The sequence below is a fragment of the Hemitrygon akajei genome, chromosome 27 (assembly GCF_048418815.1).
Source record: "Hemitrygon akajei chromosome 27, sHemAka1.3, whole genome shotgun sequence".
Lineage (NCBI taxonomy): Eukaryota > Metazoa > Chordata > Chondrichthyes > Myliobatiformes > Dasyatidae > Hemitrygon > Hemitrygon akajei.
This window is the reverse complement of record NC_133150.1, coordinates 8,112,127-8,133,362: the sequence shown is the minus strand read 5'-3', so window position 1 is coordinate 8,133,362 and position 21,236 is coordinate 8,112,127.

Sequence of the window (21,236 nt, the reverse complement as noted above, 5' to 3'; positions counted from 1 at the left end):
CACAATGTATACTAAGAGTCGGTCACAATGGCATGCTAAGAGGCGGTCACAATGTATATTAAGAGTCGGTCACAATGTATACTAAGAGGCGGTCACAATGGCATACTAAGAGGCAGTCACAATGTATACTAAGAGGCGGTCACAATGTATACTAAGAGGCGGTCACAATGTATACTAAGAGGCGGTCACAATGGCATACTAAGAGGCAGTCACAATGTATACTAAGAGGCGGTCACAATGGCATGCTAAGAGGCGGTCACAATGGCATACTAAGAGTCGGTCACAATGGCATGCTAAGAGTCGGTCACAATGTATACTAAGAGTCGGTCACAATGGCATGCTAAGAGGCGGTCACAGTGTATACTAAGAGTCGGTCACAATGTATACTAAGAGTCGGTCACAATGGCATGCTAAGAGTCGGTCACAATGTATACTAAGAGGCGGTCACAATGGCATGCTAAGAGTCGGTCACAATGTATACTAAGAGGCGGTCACAATGTATACTAAGAGTCGGTCACAATGTATACTAAGAGGCGGTCACAATCTATACTAAGAGTCGGTCACAATGTATACTAAGAGTCGGTCACAATGGCATGCTAAGAGTCGGTCACAATGTATACTAAGAGTCGGTCACAATGTAAACTAAGAGTCGGTCACAATGTATACTAAGAGGCGGTCACAATGGCATGCTAAGAGTCGGTCACAATGTATACTAAGAGTCGGTCACAATGTATACTAAGAGTCGGTCACAATGGCATGCTAAGAGGCGGTCACAGTGTATACTAAGAGTCGGTCACAATGTATACTAAGAGTCGGTCACAATGGCATACTAAGAGGCGGTCACAGTGTATACTAAGAGTCGGTCACAATGTATACTAAGAGGCGGTCACAATGGCATGCTAAGAGGCGGTCACAGTGTATACTAAGAGTCGGTCACAATGTATACTAAGAGGCGGTCACAATGGCATGCTAAGAGGAGGTCACAATGGCATACTAAGAGGCAGTCACAATGTATACTAAGAGGCGGTGACAATGGCATACTAAGAGTCGGTCACAATGTATACTAAGAGGCGGTCACAGTGTATACTAAGAGGCGGTCACAATGTATACTAAGAGGCGGTCACAATGGCATACTAAGAGGCGGTCACAATGTATACTAAGAGGCAGTCACAATCTATAATAAGAGGCGGTCACAATGTATACTAAGAGGCGTCACAATGTATACTAAGAGGCGGTCACAATGGCATACTAAGAGTCGGTCACAATATATAATAAGGGGCGGTCACAATGGCATACTAATAGGCGGTCACAATGGCATACTAAGAGGAGGTCACAATGGCATACTAAGAGTCGGTCACAATATAAACTAAGAGGCGGTCACAATGTATACTAAGAGGCGGTCACAATGTATACTAATAGGCGGTCACAATGGCATACTAAGAGGCGGTCACAATGGCATACTAAGAGTCGGTCACAATATATACTAAGAGGCGGTCACAATGTATACTAAGAGGCGGTCACAATGTATACTAATAGGCGGTCACAATGGCATACTAAGAGGCGGTCACAAAGGCATGCTAAGAGGCGGTCCCAATGTATACTAAGAGGTGGTCATAATGTATACTAAGAGGCTGTCACAATGGCATACTAAGAGGCGGTCACAATGTATAATAAGAGGCGGTCACAAAGTATACTAAGAGGCGGTCACAATGTATACTAAGAGGCGGTCACAATGGCATACTAAGAGGCGGTCACAATGTATAATAAGAGGCGGTCACAATGGCATACTAAGAGGCGGTCACAATGTTTACTAAGAGGCGGTCACAATGGCATGCTAAGAGGCGGTCACAATGCCATACTAAGAGGCGGTCACAATGTATACTAAGAGGAGGTCACAATGTATAATAAGAGGCGGTCACAATGTATAATAAGAGGGGGTCACAATGTATACTATGAGGCGGTCACAATGTATACTAAGAGGCGGTCACAATGTATACTAAGAGGCGGTCACAATGTATACTAAGAGGCGGTCACAATGGCATACTAAGAGGCAGTCACAATGTATACTAAGAGGCGGTCACAATGGCATACTAAGAGGCGGTCACAATGGCATACTAAGAGGCGGTCACAATGGCATACTAATAGGCGGTCACAATGTATACTAAGAGGCGGTCACAATGGCATACTAATAGGAGGTCACAATGTATACTAAGAGGCGGTCACAATGTATACTAAGAGGCGGTCACAATGGCATACTAAGAGGCGGTCACAATGGCATACTAAGAGGCGGTCACAATGGCATACTAATAGGAGGTCACAATGTATACTAAGAGGCGGTCACAATGGCATACTAAGAGGCGGTCACAATGTATACTAAGAGTCGGTCACAATGGCATGCTAAGAGGCGGTGAGTGTATACTAAGAGTCGGTCACAATGTATACTAAGAGGCGGTCACAATGTATACTAAGAGTCGGTCACAATGGCATACTAAGAGTCGGTCACAATGGCATACTAAGAGGCAGTCACAATGGCATGCTAAGAGTCGGTCACACTGTATACTAAGAGTCGGTCACAATGTATACTAAGAGGCGGTGACAATGGCATGCTAAGAGTCGGTCACAATGTATACTAAGAGGCGGTCACAATGTATACTAAGTCGGTCACAATGTATACTAAGAGGCGGTGACAATGGCATGATAAGAGGCGGTCACAATGTATACTAAGAGACGGTCACAGTGTATACTAAGAGGCGGTCACAATGTATACTAAGAGGCGGTGACAATGGCATGATAAGAGGCGGTCACAGTGTATACTAAGAGGCGGTCACAATGTATACTAAGAGTCGGTCACAATGGCATGCTAAGAGGCGGTCACAATGTATATTAAGAGTCGGTCACAATGTATACTAAGAGGCGGTCACAATGGCATACTAAGAGGCAGTCACAATGTATACTAAGAGGCGGTCACAATGTATACTAAGAGGCGGTCACAATGTATACTAAGAGGCGGTCACAATGGCATACTAAGAGGCAGTCACAATGTATACTAAGAGGCGGTCACAATGGCATGCTAAGAGGCGGTCACAATGGCATACTAAGAGTCGGTCACAATGGCATGCTAAGAGTCGGTCACAATGTATACTAAGAGTCGGTCACAATGGCATGCTAAGAGGCGGTCACAGTGTATACTAAGAGTCGGTCACAATGTATACTAAGAGTCGGTCACAATGGCATGCTAAGAGTCGGTCACAATGTATACTAAGAGGCGGTCACAATGGCATGCTAAGAGTCGGTCACAATGTATACTAAGAGGCGGTCACAATGTATACTAAGAGTCGGTCACAATGTATACTAAGAGGCGGTCACAATCTATACTAAGAGTCGGTCACAATGTATACTAAGAGTCGGTCACAATGGCATGCTAAGAGTCGGTCACAATGTATACTAAGAGTCGGTCACAATGTAAACTAAGAGTCGGTCACAATGTATACTAAGAGGCGGTCACAATGGCATGCTAAGAGTCGGTCACAATGTATACTAAGAGTCGGTCACAATGTATACTAAGAGTCGGTCACAATGGCATGCTAAGAGGCGGTCACAGTGTATACTAAGAGTCGGTCACAATGTATACTAAGAGTCGGTCACAATGGCATACTAAGAGGCGGTCACAGTGTATACTAAGAGTCGGTCACAATGTATACTAAGAGGCGGTCACAATGGCATGCTAAGAGGCGGTCACAGTGTATACTAAGAGTCGGTCACAATGTATACTAAGAGGCGGTCACAATGGCATACTAAGAGGCGGTCACAATGGAATACTAAGAGGCGGTCACAGTGTATACTAAGAGTCGGTCACAATGTATACTAAGAGGCGGTCACAGTGTATACTAAGAGTCGGTCACAATGTATACTAAGAGGCGGTCACAGTGTATACTAAGAGTCGGTCACAATGTATACTAAGAGGCGGTCACAATGGCATACTAAGAGGAGGTCACAATGTATACTAAGAGGCGGTCACAATGTATACTAGGAGTCGGTCACAATGTATACTAAGAGGCGGTCACAATGGCATGCTAAGAGGAGGTCACAATGGCATACTAAGAGGCAGTCACAATGTATACTAAGAGGCGGTGACAATGGCATACTAAGAGTCGGTCACAATGTATACTAAGAGGCGGTCACAGTGTATACTAAGAGGCGGTCACAATGTATACTAAGAGGCGGTCACAATGGCATACTAAGAGGCGGTCACAATGTATACTAAGAGGCAGTCACAATCTATAATAAGAGGCGGTCACAATGTATACTAAGAGGCGTCACAATGTATACTAAGAGGCGGTCACAATGGCATACTAAGAGTCGGTCACAATATATAATAAGGGGCGGTCACAATGGCATACTAATAGGCGGTCACAATGGCATACTAAGAGGAGGTCACAATGGCATACTAAGAGTCGGTCACAATATAAACTAAGAGGCGGTCACAATGTATACTAAGAGGCGGTCACAATGTATACTAATAGGCGGTCACAATGGCATACTAAGAGGCGGTCACAAAGGCATACTAAGAGGCGGTCCCAATGTATACTAAGAGGTGGTCACAATGTATACTAAGAGGCTGTCACAATGGCATACTAATAGGCGGTCACAATGGCATACTAAGAGGCGGTCACAAAGGCATGCTAAGAGGCGGTCCCAATGTATACTAAGAGGTGGTCACAATGTATACTAAGAGGCTGTCACAATGGCATACTAAGAGGCGGTCACAATGTATAATAAGAGGCGGTCACAATGGCATACTAAGAGGCGGTCACAATGTTTACTAAGAGGCGGTCACAATGGCATGCTAAGAGGCGGTCACAATGCCATACTAAGAGGCGGTCACAATGTATACTAAGAGGAGGTCACAATGTATAATAAGAGGCGGTCACAATGTATAATAAGAGGGGGTCACAATGTATACTATGAGGCGGTCACAATGTATACTAAGATGCGGTCACAATGTATACTAAGAGGCGGTCACAATGTATACTAAGAGGCGGTCACAATGGCATACTAAGAGGCGGTCACAATGTATACTAAGAGGCGGTCACAATGGCATACTAAGAGGCGGTCACAATGGCATACTAAGAGGCGGTCACAATGGCATACTAATAGGCGGTCACAATGTATACTAAGAGGCGGTCACAATGGCATACTAATAGGAGGTCACAATGTATACTAAGAGGCGGTCACAATGGCATACTAAGAGGCGGTCACAATGGCATACTAATAGGCGGTCACAATGTATACTAAGAGGCGGTCACAATGTATACTAAGAGGCGGTCACAATGCCATACTATGAGGCGGTCACAATGGCATACTGAGAGGCGGTCACAATGCCATACTAAGAGGCGGTCACAATGGCATACTAATAGGCGGTCACAATGTATACTAAGAGGCGGTCACATGGCATGCTAAGAGGCGGTCACAATGCCATACTAAGAGGCGGTCACAATGGCATACTAAGAGGCGGTCACAATGTATACTAAGAGGCGGTCACAATGGCATACTAAGAGGCGGTCACAATGGCATGCTAAGAGGCGGTCACAATGTATACTAAGAGGCAGTCACAATCTATGCTAAGAGGCGGTCACAATGGCATGCTAAGAGGCGGTCACAATGGCATGCTAAGAGGCGGTCACAATGTATACTAAGAGGCGGTCACAATGGCATACTAATAGGCGGTCACAATGTATACTAAGAGGCGGTCACAATGTATACTAAGAGGCGGTCACAATGCCATACTAAGAGGCGGTCACAATGGAATACTAAGAGGTGGTCACAGTGTATACTAAGAGTCGGTCACAATGTATACTAAGAGGCGGTCACAGTGTATACTAAGAGTCGGTCACAATGTATACTAAGAGGCGGTCACAGTGTATACTAAGAGTCGGTCACAATGTATACTAAGAGGCGGTCACAATGGCATACTAAGAGGAGGTCACAATGTATACTAAGAGGCGGTCACAATGTATACTAGGAGTCGGTCACAATGTATACTAAGAGGCGGTCACAATGGCATGCTAAGAGGAGGTCACAATGGCATACTAAGAGGCAGTCACAATGTATACTAAGAGGCGGTGACAATGGCATACTAAGAGTCGGTCACAATGTATACTAAGAGGCGGTCACAGTGTATACTAAGAGGCGGTCACAATGTATACTAAGAGGCGGTCACAATGGCATACTAAGAGGCGGTCACAATGTATACTAAGAGGCAGTCACAATCTATAATAAGAGGCGGTCACAATGTATACTAAGAGGCGTCACAATGTATACTAAGAGGCGGTCACAATGGCATACTAAGAGTCGGTCACAATATATAATAAGGGGCGGTCACAATGGCATACTAATAGGCGGTCACAATGGCATACTAAGAGGAGGTCACAATGGCATACTAAGAGTCGGTCACAATATAAACTAAGAGGCGGTCACAATGTATACTAAGAGGCGGTCACAATGTATACTAATAGGCGGTCACAATGGCATACTAAGAGGCGGTCACAATGGCATACTAAGAGTCGGTCACAATATATACTAAGAGGCGGTCACAATGTATACTAAGAGGCGGTCACAATGTATACTAATAGGCGGTCACAATGGCATACTAAGAGGCGGTCACAAAGGCATGCTAAGAGGCGGTCCCAATGTATACTAAGAGGTGGTCACAATGTATACTAAGAGGCTGTCACAATGGCATACTAAGAGGCGGTCACAATGTATAATAAGAGGCGGTCACAAAGTATACTAAGAGGCGGTCACAATGTATACTAAGAGGCGGTCACAATGGCATACTAAGAGGCGGTCACAATGTATAATAAGAGGCGGTCACAATGGCATACTAAGAGGCGGTCACAATGTTTACTAAGAGGCGGTCACAATGGCATGCTAAGAGGCGGTCACAATGCCATACTAAGAGGCGGTCACAATGTATACTAAGAGGAGGTCACAATGTATAATAAGAGGCGGTCACAATGTATAATAAGAGGGGGTCACAATGTATACTATGAGGCGGTCACAATGTATACTAAGAGGCGGTCACAATGTATACTAAGAGGCGGTCACAATGTATACTAAGAGGCGGTCACAATGGCATACTAAGAGGCGGTCACAATGTATACTAAGAGGCGGTCACAATGGCATACTAAGAGGCGGTCACAATGGCATACTAAGAGGCGGTCACAATGGCATACTAATAGGCGGTCACAATGTATACTAAGAGGCGGTCACAATGGCATACTAATAGGAGGTCACAATGTATACTAAGAGGCGGACACAATGGCATACTAAGAGGCGGTCACAATGGCATACTAATAGGCGGTCACAATGTATACTAAGAGGCGGTCACAATGCCATACTATGAGGTGGTCACAATGGCATACTGAGAGGCGGTCACAATGCCATACTAAGAGGCGGTCACAATGGCATACTAATAGGCGGTCACAATGTATACTAAGAGGCGGTCACAATGTATACTAAGAGGCGGTCACAATGCCATACTAAGAGGCGGTCACAATGGCATACTAAGAGGCGGTCACAATGTATACTAAGAGGCGGTCACAATGGCATACTAAGAGGCGGTCACAATGGCATGCTAAGAGGCGGTCACAATGTATACTAAGAGGCAGTCACAATCTATGCTAAGAGGCGGTCACAATGGCATGCTAAGAGGCGGTCACAATGGCATGCTAAGAGGCGGTCACAATGTATACTAAGGGGCGGTCACAATGGCATACTAATAGGCGGTCACAATGTATACTAAGAGGCGGTCACAATGTATACTAAGAGTCGGTCACAATGGCATGCTAAGAGGCGGTCACAGTGTATACTAAGAGTCGGTCACAATGTATACTAAGAGTCGGTCACAATGGCATACTAAGAGGCGGTCACAGTGTATACTAAGAGTCGGTCACAATGTATACTAAGAGGCGGTCACAATGGCATGCTAAGAGGCGGTCACAGTGTATACTAAGAGTCGGTCACAATGTATACTAAGAGGCGGTCACAATGGCATGCTAAGAGGAGGTCACAATGGCATACTAAGAGGCAGTCACAATGTATACTAAGAGGCGGTGACAATGGCATACTAAGAGTCGGTCACAATGTATACTAAGAGGCGGTCACAGTGTATACTAAGAGGCGGTCACAATGTATACTAAGAGGCGGTCACAATGGCATACTAAGAGGCGGTCACAATGTATACTAAGAGGCAGTCACAATCTATAATAAGAGGCGGTCACAATGTATACTAAGAGGCGTCACAATGTATACTAAGAGGCGGTCACAATGGCATACTAAGAGTCGGTCACAATATATAATAAGGGGCGGTCACAATGGCATACTAATAGGCGGTCACAATGGCATACTAAGAGGAGGTCACAATGGCATACTAAGAGTCGGTCACAATATAAACTAAGAGGCGGTCACAATGTATACTAAGAGGCGGTCACAATGTATACTAATAGGCGGTCACAATGGCATACTAAGAGGCGGTCACAATGGCATACTAAGAGTCGGTCACAATATATACTAAGAGGCGGTCACAATGTATACTAAGAGGCGGTCACAATGTATACTAATAGGCGGTCACAATGGCATACTAAGAGGCGGTCACAAAGGCATGCTAAGAGGCGGTCCCAATGTATACTAAGAGGTGGTCACAATGTATACTAAGAGGCTGTCACAATGGCATACTAAGAGGCGGTCACAATGTATAATAAGAGGCGGTCACAAAGTATACTAAGAGGCGGTCACAATGTATACTAAGAGGCGGTCACAATGGCATACTAAGAGGCGGTCACAATGTATAATAAGAGGCGGTCACAATGGCATACTAAGAGGCGGTCACAATGTTTACTAAGAGGCGGTCACAATGGCATGCTAAGAGGCGGTCACAATGCCATACTAAGAGGCGGTCACAATGTATACTAAGAGGAGGTCACAATGTATAATAAGAGGCGGTCACAATGTATAATAAGAGGGGGTCACAATGTATACTATGAGGCGGTCACAATGTATACTAAGAGGCGGTCACAATGTATACTAAGAGGCGGTCACAATGTATACTAAGAGGCGGTCACAATGGCATACTAAGAGGCAGTCACAATGTATACTAAGAGGCGGTCACAATGGCATACTAAGAGGCGGTCACAATGGCATACTAAGAGGCGGTCACAATGGCATACTAATAGGCGGTCACAATGTATACTAAGAGGCGGTCACAATGGCATACTAATAGGAGGTCACAATGTATACTAAGAGGCGGTCACAATGTATACTAAGAGGCGGTCACAATGGCATACTAAGAGGCGGTCACAATGGCATACTAAGAGGCGGTCACAATGGCATACTAATAGGAGGTCACAATGTATACTAAGAGGCGGTCACAATGGCATACTAAGAGGCGGTCACAATGTATACTAAGAGTCGGTCACAATGGCATGCTAAGAGGCGGTGAGTGTATACTAAGAGTCGGTCACAATGTATACTAAGAGGCGGTCACAATGTATACTAAGAGTCGGTCACAATGGCATACTAAGAGTCGGTCACAATGGCATACTAAGAGGCAGTCACAATGGCATGCTAAGAGTCGGTCACACTGTATACTAAGAGTCGGTCACAATGTATACTAAGAGGCGGTGACAATGGCATGCTAAGAGTCGGTCACAATGTATACTAAGAGGCGGTCACAATGTATACTAAGTCGGTCACAATGTATACTAAGAGGCGGTGACAATGGCATGATAAGAGGCGGTCACAATGTATACTAAGAGACGGTCACAGTGTATACTAAGAGGCGGTCACAATGTATACTAAGAGGCGGTGACAATGGCATGATAAGAGGCGGTCACAGTGTATACTAAGAGGCGGTCACAATGTATACTAAGAGTCGGTCACAATGGCATGCTAAGAGGCGGTCACAATGTATATTAAGAGTCGGTCACAATGTATACTAAGAGGCGGTCACAATGGCATACTAAGAGGCAGTCACAATGTATACTAAGAGGCGGTCACAATGTATACTAAGAGGCGGTCACAATGTATACTAAGAGGCGGTCACAATGGCATACTAAGAGGCAGTCACAATGTATACTAAGAGGCGGTCACAATGGCATGCTAAGAGGCGGTCACAATGGCATACTAAGAGTCGGTCACAATGGCATGCTAAGAGTCGGTCACAATGTATACTAAGAGTCGGTCACAATGGCATGCTAAGAGGCGGTCACAGTGTATACTAAGAGTCGGTCACAATGTATACTAAGAGTCGGTCACAATGGCATGCTAAGAGTCGGTCACAATGTATACTAAGAGGCGGTCACAATGGCATGCTAAGAGTCGGTCACAATGTATACTAAGAGGCGGTCACAATGTATACTAAGAGTCGGTCACAATGTATACTAAGAGGCGGTCACAATCTATACTAAGAGTCGGTCACAATGTATACTAAGAGTCGGTCACAATGGCATGCTAAGAGTCGGTCACAATGTATACTAAGAGTCGGTCACAATGTAAACTAAGAGTCGGTCACAATGTATACTAAGAGGCGGTCACAATGGCATGCTAAGAGTCGGTCACAATGTATACTAAGAGTCGGTCACAATGTATACTAAGAGTCGGTCACAATGGCATGCTAAGAGGCGGTCACAGTGTATACTAAGAGTCGGTCACAATGTATACTAAGAGTCGGTCACAATGGCATACTAAGAGGCGGTCACAGTGTATACTAAGAGTCGGTCACAATGTATACTAAGAGGCGGTCACAATGGCATGCTAAGAGGCGGTCACAGTGTATACTAAGAGTCGGTCACAATGTATACTAAGAGGCGGTCACAATGGCATACTAAGAGGCGGTCACAATGGAATACTAAGAGGCGGTCACAGTGTATACTAAGAGTCGGTCACAATGTATACTAAGAGGCGGTCACAGTGTATACTAAGAGTCGGTCACAATGTATACTAAGAGGCGGTCACAGTGTATACTAAGAGTCGGTCACAATGTATACTAAGAGGCGGTCACAATGGCATACTAAGAGGAGGTCACAATGTATACTAAGAGGCGGTCACAATGTATACTAGGAGTCGGTCACAATGTATACTAAGAGGCGGTCACAATGGCATGCTAAGAGGAGGTCACAATGGCATACTAAGAGGCAGTCACAATGTATACTAAGAGGCGGTGACAATGGCATACTAAGAGTCGGTCACAATGTATACTAAGAGGCGGTCACAGTGTATACTAAGAGGCGGTCACAATGTATACTAAGAGGCGGTCACAATGGCATACTAAGAGGCGGTCACAATGTATACTAAGAGGCAGTCACAATCTATAATAAGAGGCGGTCACAATGTATACTAAGAGGCGTCACAATGTATACTAAGAGGCGGTCACAATGGCATACTAAGAGTCGGTCACAATATATAATAAGGGGCGGTCACAATGGCATACTAATAGGCGGTCACAATGGCATACTAAGAGGAGGTCACAATGGCATACTAAGAGTCGGTCACAATATAAACTAAGAGGCGGTCACAATGTATACTAAGAGGCGGTCACAATGTATACTAATAGGCGGTCACAATGGCATACTAAGAGGCGGTCACAAAGGCATACTAAGAGGCGGTCCCAATGTATACTAAGAGGTGGTCACAATGTATACTAAGAGGCTGTCACAATGGCATACTAATAGGCGGTCACAATGGCATACTAAGAGGCGGTCACAAAGGCATGCTAAGAGGCGGTCCCAATGTATACTAAGAGGTGGTCACAATGTATACTAAGAGGCTGTCACAATGGCATACTAAGAGGCGGTCACAATGTATAATAAGAGGCGGTCACAATGGCATACTAAGAGGCGGTCACAATGTTTACTAAGAGGCGGTCACAATGGCATGCTAAGAGGCGGTCACAATGCCATACTAAGAGGCGGTCACAATGTATACTAAGAGGAGGTCACAATGTATAATAAGAGGCGGTCACAATGTATAATAAGAGGGGGTCACAATGTATACTATGAGGCGGTCACAATGTATACTAAGATGCGGTCACAATGTATACTAAGAGGCGGTCACAATGTATACTAAGAGGCGGTCACAATGGCATACTAAGAGGCGGTCACAATGTATACTAAGAGGCGGTCACAATGGCATACTAAGAGGCGGTCACAATGGCATACTAAGAGGCGGTCACAATGGCATACTAATAGGCGGTCACAATGTATACTAAGAGGCGGTCACAATGGCATACTAATAGGAGGTCACAATGTATACTAAGAGGCGGTCACAATGGCATACTAAGAGGCGGTCACAATGGCATACTAATAGGCGGTCACAATGTATACTAAGAGGCGGTCACAATGTATACTAAGAGGCGGTCACAATGCCATACTATGAGGCGGTCACAATGGCATACTGAGAGGCGGTCACAATGCCATACTAAGAGGCGGTCACAATGGCATACTAATAGGCGGTCACAATGTATACTAAGAGGCGGTCACATGGCATGCTAAGAGGCGGTCACAATGCCATACTAAGAGGCGGTCACAATGGCATACTAAGAGGCGGTCACAATGTATACTAAGAGGCGGTCACAATGGCATACTAAGAGGCGGTCACAATGGCATGCTAAGAGGCGGTCACAATGTATACTAAGAGGCAGTCACAATCTATGCTAAGAGGCGGTCACAATGGCATGCTAAGAGGCGGTCACAATGGCATGCTAAGAGGCGGTCACAATGTATACTAAGAGGCGGTCACAATGGCATACTAATAGGCGGTCACAATGTATACTAAGAGGCGGTCACAATGTATACTAAGAGGCGGTCACAATGCCATACTAAGAGGCGGTCACAATGGAATACTAAGAGGTGGTCACAGTGTATACTAAGAGTCGGTCACAATGTATACTAAGAGGCGGTCACAGTGTATACTAAGAGTCGGTCACAATGTATACTAAGAGGCGGTCACAGTGTATACTAAGAGTCGGTCACAATGTATACTAAGAGGCGGTCACAATGGCATACTAAGAGGAGGTCACAATGTATACTAAGAGGCGGTCACAATGTATACTAGGAGTCGGTCACAATGTATACTAAGAGGCGGTCACAATGGCATGCTAAGAGGAGGTCACAATGGCATACTAAGAGGCAGTCACAATGTATACTAAGAGGCGGTGACAATGGCATACTAAGAGTCGGTCACAATGTATACTAAGAGGCGGTCACAGTGTATACTAAGAGGCGGTCACAATGTATACTAAGAGGCGGTCACAATGGCATACTAAGAGGCGGTCACAATGTATACTAAGAGGCAGTCACAATCTATAATAAGAGGCGGTCACAATGTATACTAAGAGGCGTCACAATGTATACTAAGAGGCGGTCACAATGGCATACTAAGAGTCGGTCACAATATATAATAAGGGGCGGTCACAATGGCATACTAATAGGCGGTCACAATGGCATACTAAGAGGAGGTCACAATGGCATACTAAGAGTCGGTCACAATATAAACTAAGAGGCGGTCACAATGTATACTAAGAGGCGGTCACAATGTATACTAATAGGCGGTCACAATGGCATACTAAGAGGCGGTCACAATGGCATACTAAGAGTCGGTCACAATATATACTAAGAGGCGGTCACAATGTATACTAAGAGGCGGTCACAATGTATACTAATAGGCGGTCACAATGGCATACTAAGAGGCGGTCACAAAGGCATGCTAAGAGGCGGTCCCAATGTATACTAAGAGGTGGTCACAATGTATACTAAGAGGCTGTCACAATGGCATACTAAGAGGCGGTCACAATGTATAATAAGAGGCGGTCACAAAGTATACTAAGAGGCGGTCACAATGTATACTAAGAGGCGGTCACAATGGCATACTAAGAGGCGGTCACAATGTATAATAAGAGGCGGTCACAATGGCATACTAAGAGGCGGTCACAATGTTTACTAAGAGGCGGTCACAATGGCATGCTAAGAGGCGGTCACAATGCCATACTAAGAGGCGGTCACAATGTATACTAAGAGGAGGTCACAATGTATAATAAGAGGCGGTCACAATGTATAATAAGAGGGGGTCACAATGTATACTATGAGGCGGTCACAATGTATACTAAGAGGCGGTCACAATGTATACTAAGAGGCGGTCACAATGTATACTAAGAGGCGGTCACAATGGCATACTAAGAGGCGGTCACAATGTATACTAAGAGGCGGTCACAATGGCATACTAAGAGGCGGTCACAATGGCATACTAATAGGCGGTCACAATGTATACTAAGAGGCGGTCACAATGGCATACTAATAGGAGGTCACAATGTATACTAAGAGGCGGACACAATGGCATACTAAGAGGCGGTCACAATGGCATACTAATAGGCGGTCACAATGTATACTAAGAGGCGGTCACAATGCCATACTATGAGGTGGTCACAATGGCATACTGAGAGGCGGTCACAATGCCATACTAAGAGGCGGTCACAATGGCATACTAATAGGCGGTCACAATGTATACTAAGAGGCGGTCACAATGTATACTAAGAGGCGGTCACAATGCCATACTAAGAGGCGGTCACAATGGCATACTAAGAGGCGGTCACAATGTATACTAAGAGGCGGTCACAATGGCATACTAAGAGGCGGTCACAATGGCATGCTAAGAGGCGGTCACAATGTATACTAAGAGGCAGTCACAATCTATGCTAAGAGGCGGTCACAATGGCATGCTAAGAGGCGGTCACAATGGCATGCTAAGAGGCGGTCACAATGTATACTAAGGGGCGGTCACAATGGCATACTAATAGGCGGTCACAATGTATACTAAGAGGCGGTCACAATGTATACTAAGAGGCGGTCACAATGCCATACTAAGAGGCGGTCACAATGGCATACTAAGAGGCGGTCACAATGTATACTAAGAGGCGGTCACAATGGCATACTAAGAGGCGGTCACAATGGCATGCTAAGAGGCGGTCACAATGTATACTAAGAGGCGGTCACAATGGCATGCTAAGAGGCGGTCACAATGGCATGCTAAGAGGCGGTCACAATGTATACTAAGAGGCGGTCACAATGTATACTAATAGGTGGTCACAATGGCATACTAAGAGGCGGTCACAATGGCATGCTAAGAGGCGGTCACAATGTATACTAAGAGGCGGTCACAATGGCATTCTAAGAGGCGGTCACAATGGCATGCTAAGAGGCGGTCACAATGTATACTAAGAGGCGGTCACAATGGCATGCTAAGAGGCGGTCACAATGCCATACTAATAGGAGGTCACAATGGCATACTAAGAGGCGGTCACAATGGCATACTAAGAGGCGGTCACAATGTATACTAAGAGGCGGTCACAATGGCATACTAAGAGGCGGTCACAATGGCATACTAAGAGGCGGTCACAATGTATACTAAGAGGCGGTCACAATGGCATACTAAGAGGCGGTCACAATGTATACTAAGAGGCGGTCACAATGTATAATAAGAGGCGGTCACAATGGCCTACTAAGAGGCGGTCACAATGGCATGCTAAGAGGCGGTCACAATGTATACTAAGGGGCGGTCACAATGTATAATAAGAGGCGGTCACAATGGCAAACTAAGAGGCGGTCACAATGTATAATAAGAGTCGGTCACAATGTATACTAAGGGGCGGTCACAATGTATAATAAGAGGCGGTCACAATGGCAAACTAAGAGGCGGTCACAATGTATAATAAGAGGCGGTCACAATGTATAATAAGAGGCGGTCACAATGGCATACTAAGTGGCGGTCACAATGCATACTAAGAGGCGGTCACAATTGCATACTAATAGGAGGTCACAATGGCATACTAAGTGGCGGTCACAATGGCATACTAAGAGGCGGTCACAATGGCATGCTAAGTGGCGGTCACAATGGCAGGCTAAGAGGCGGTCACAATGGCATACTAAGAGGCGGTCACAATGGCAGGCTAAGAGGCGGTCACAATGGCATACTAAGAGGCGGTCACAATGGCATGCTAAGAGGCGGTCACAATGGCATGCTAAGAGGCGGTCACAAAGTATACTAAGAGGCGGTCACAATGGCATGCTAAGAGGCCGTCACAAAGTATACTAAGAGGCGGTCACAATGGCATACTAAGAGGCGGTCACAATGGCATACTAAGAGGCGGTCACAATGTATACTAAGAGGCGGTCACAATGTATAATAAGAGGCGGTCACAATGTATACTAATAGGCGGTCACATTGGCATACTAAGAGGCGGTCACAATGTATACTAAGAGGCGGTCACAATGTATACTAAGAGGCGGTCACAATGGCATACTAAGAGGCGGTCACAATGTATACTAAGAGGCGGTCACAATGTATACTAAGAGGCGGTCACAATGTATACTAAGAGGCTGTCACAATGGCATACTAAGAGGCGGTCACAATGTCATGCTAAGATGAGGTCACAATGTATACTAAGAATCGGTCACAATGTATAATAAGAGGCGGTCACAATGTATACTAAGAGGCGGTCACAATGTATACTAAGAGGCAGTCACAATGGCATACAAATAGTCGGTCACAATGGCATGCTAAGAGGCGGTCACAATGTATACTAAGAGGCTGTCACAATGGCATACAAAGAGTCGGTCACAATGGCATGCTAAGATGCGGTCACAATGGCATACTAAGAGGCGGTCACAATGGCATGCTAAGAGGCGGTCACAATGTATACTAAGAGGCGGTCACAATGTATACTAAGAGGCAGTCACAATGGCATACAAAGAGTCGGTCACAATGGCATGCTAAGAGGCGGTCACAATGTATACTAAGAGGCTGTCACAATGGCATACAAAGAGTCGGTCACAATGGCATGCTAAGATGCGGTCACAATGGCATACTAAGAGGCGGTCACAATGTATACTAAGAGGCGGTCACAATGTATACTAAGAGGCAGTCACAATGTATACTAAGAGTCGGTCACAATGGCATGCTAAGAGGCGGTCACAAAGAAAACTAAGAGGCTGTCACAATGGCATACAAAGAGTCGGTCACAATGGCATGCTAAGATGCGGTCACAATGGCATACTAAGAGGCGGTCACAATGGCATGCTAAAAGGCGGTCACAATGTATACTAAGAGGCGGTCACAATGTATACTAAGAGGCAGTCACAATGGCATACAAAGAGTCGGTCACAATGGCATGCTAAGAGGCGGTCACAATGTATACTAAGAGGCACTCACAATGGCATACAAAGAGTCGGTCACAATGGCATGCTAAGATGCGGTCACAATGGCATACTAAGAGGCGGTCACAATGGCATACTAAGAGGCGGTCACAATGTATAATAAGAGGCGGTCACAATGTATAATAAGAGGCGGTCACAATGGCATGCTAAGAGGCGGTCAAAATGTATACTAAGAGGCGGTCACAATGTATAATAAGAGGCGGTCACAATGTATACTAAGAGGCGGTCACAATGTATACTAATAGGCAGTCACAATGGCATACAAAGAGTCGGTCACAATATATAATAAGAGGCGGTCACAATGGCTTACTAAGAGGCGATCACAATGTATACTAAGAGGCGGTCACAATGGCATACTAAGAGGCGGTCACAATGTATACTAAGAGGCGGTCACAATGTATACTAAGAGGCGGTCACAATGTATACTAATAGGCGGTCACAATGGCATACTAAGAGGCGGTCACAATGTATACTAATAGGCGGTCACAATGGCATACTAAGAGGCGGTCACAATGTATACTAAGAGGCGGTCACAATTTATACTAAGAGGCGGTCACAATGTAGACTAAGAGGCGGTCACAATGTATACTAAGAGGCGGTCACAATGGCATACTAAGAGGCGGTCACAATTTATAATAAGAGGCGGTCACAATGTATACTAATAGGCGGTCACAATAACATGCTAAGAGGCGGTCACAATGTATACTAAGAGGCGGTCACAATGGCATACTAAGAGGCGGTCACAATGTATACTAAGAGGCGGTCACAATGTATACTAAGAGGAGGTCACAATAGCATACTAAGAGGCGGTCACAATGTATACTAAGAGGCGGTCACAATGTATACTAAGAGGCGGTCACAATGGCATACTAAGAGGCGGTCACAATGGCATACTAAGAGGCGGTCACAATGGCATACTAAGAGTCGGTCACAATGGCATACTATGAGGCGGTCACAATGGCATACTAAGAGTCGGTCACAATATATACTAAGATGCGGTCACAATGGCATACTAAGAGGCGGTCACAATGGCTTACTAAGAGGCGGTCACAATGTATACTAAGAGGCGGTCACAATGTCATACTAAGAGGCGGTCACAATGTATAATAAGAGGCGGTCACAATGGCATACTAAGAGGCAGTCACAATGCATACTAAGAGGCGGTCACAATGGCATACTAAGAGGCAGTCACAATGTATACTAAGAGGCAGTCACAATGTATACTAAGAGGCAGTCACAATGTATACTAAGAGGCGGTCACAATGGCATACTAAGAGGCAGTCACAATGTATACTAAGAGGCAGTCACAATGTATACTAAGAGGCGGTCACAATGTATACTAATAGGCGGTCACAATGTATACTAAGAGACGGTCACAGTGTATACTAAGAGGCGGTCACAATGTATACTAAGTCGGTCACAATGTATACTAAGAGGCGGTGACAATGGCATGATAAGAGGCGGTCACAGTGAATACTAAGAGGCGGTCACAATGTATACTAAGAGGCGGTCACAATGTATACTAAGAGTCGGTCACAATGGCATACTAAGAGGCAGTCACAATGGCATGCTAAGAGGCGGTCACAATGGCATGCTAAGAGGCGGTCACAATGTATACTAAGAGGCGGTCACAATGGCATGCTAAGAGGCAGTGAGTGTATACTAAGAGTCGGTCACAATGGCATGCTAAGAGGCGGTCACAGTGTATACTAAGAGTCGGTCACAATGTATACTAAGAGGCGGTCACAAAGGCATACTAAGAGGCGGTCACAATGGAATACTAAGAGGCGGTCACAATGTATACTAAGAGGCGGTCACAATGGAATACTAAGAGGCGGTCACAATGGCATACTAAGAGGCGGTCACAATGGAATACTAAGAGGCGGTCACAGTGTATACTAAGAGTCGGTCACAATGTATACTAAGAGGCGGTCACAATGGCATACTAAGAGGCGGTCACAATGGAATACTAAGAGGCGGTCACAATGGAATACTAAGAGGCGGTCACAATGTATACTAAGAGGCGGTCACAATGGCATGCTAAGAGGCGGTCACAATGGCATGCTAAGAGGCGGTCACAATGTATACTAAGAGGCGGTCACAATGTATACTAATAGGAGGTCACAATGGCATACTAAGAGGCGGTCACAATGGCATGCTAAGAGGCGGTCACAATGTATACTAAGAGGCGGTCACAATGGCATTCTAAGAGGCGGTCACAATGGCATGCTAAGAGGCGGTCACAATGTATACTAAGAGGCGGTCACAATGGCATGCTAAGAGGCGGTCACAATGCCATACTAATAGGAGGTCACAATGGCATACTAAGAGGCGGTCACAATGGCATACTAAGAGGCGGTCACAATGTATACTAAGAGGCGGTCACAATGGCATACTAAGAGGCGGTCACAATGGCATACTAAGAGGCGGTCACAATGTATACTAAGAGGCGGTCACAATGGCATACTAAGAGGCGGTCACAATGTATACTAAGAGGCGGTCACAATGTATAATAAGAGGCGGTCACAATGGCCTACTAAGAGGCGGTCACAATGGCATGCTAAGAGGCGGTCACAATGTATACTAAGGGGCGGTCACAATGTATAATAAGAGGCGGTCACAATGGCAAACTAAGAGGCGGTCACAATGTATAATAAGAGTCGGTCACAATGTATACTAAGGGGCGGTCACAATGTATAATAAGAGGCGGTCACAATGGCAAACTAAGAGGCGGTCACAATGTATAATAAGAGGCGGTCACAATGTATAATAAGAGGCGGTCACAATGGCATACTAAGTGGCGGTCACAATGCATACTAAGAGGCGGTCACAATTGCATACTAATAGGAGGTCACAATGGCATACTAAGTGGCGGTCACAATGGCATACTAAGAGGCGGTCACAATGGCATGCTAAGTGGCGGTCACAATGGCAGGCTAAGAGGCGGTCACAATGGCATACTAAGAGGCGGTCACAATGGCAGGCTAAGAGGCGGTCACAATGGCATACTAAGAGGCGGTCACAATGGCATGCTAAGAGGCGGTCACAATGGCATGCTAAGAGGCGGTCACAAAGTATACTAAGAGGCGGTCACAATGGCATGCTAAGAGGCCGTCACAAAGTATACTAAGAGGCGGTCACAATGGCATACTAAGAGGCGGTCACAATGGCATACTAAGAGGCGGTCACAATGTATACTAAGAGGCGGTCACAATGTATAATAAGAGGCGGTCACAATGTATACTAATAGGCGGTCACATTGGCATACTAAGAGGCGGTCACAATGTATACTAAGAGGCGGTCACAATGTATACTAAGAGGCGGTCACAATGGCATACTAAGAGGCGGTCACAATGTATACTAAGAGGCGGTCACAATGTATACTAAGAGGCGGTCACAATGTATACTAAGAGGCTGTCACAATGGCATACTAAGAGGCGGTCACAATGTCATGCTAAGATGAGGTCACAATGTATACTAAGAATCGGTCACAATGTATAATAAGAGGCGGTCACAATGTATACTAAGAGGCGGTCACAATGTATACTAAGAGGCAGTCACAATGGCATACAAATAGTCGGTCACAATGGCATGCTAAGAGGCGGTCACAATGTATACTAAGAGGCTGTCACAATGGCATACAAAGAGTCGGTCACAATGGCATGCTAAGATGCGGTCACAATGGCATACTAAGAGGCGGTCACAATGGCATGCTAAGAGGCGGTCACAATGTATACTAAGAGGCGGTCACAATGTATACTAAGAGGCAGTCACAATGGCATACAAAGAGTCGGTCACAATGGCATGCTAAGAGGCGGTCACAATGTATACTAAGAGGCTGTCACAATGGCATACAAAGAGTCGGTCACAATGGCATGCTAAGATGCGGTCACAATGGCATACTAAGAGGCGGTCACAATGTATACTAAGAGGCGGTCACAATGTATACTAAGAGGCAGTCACAATGTATAC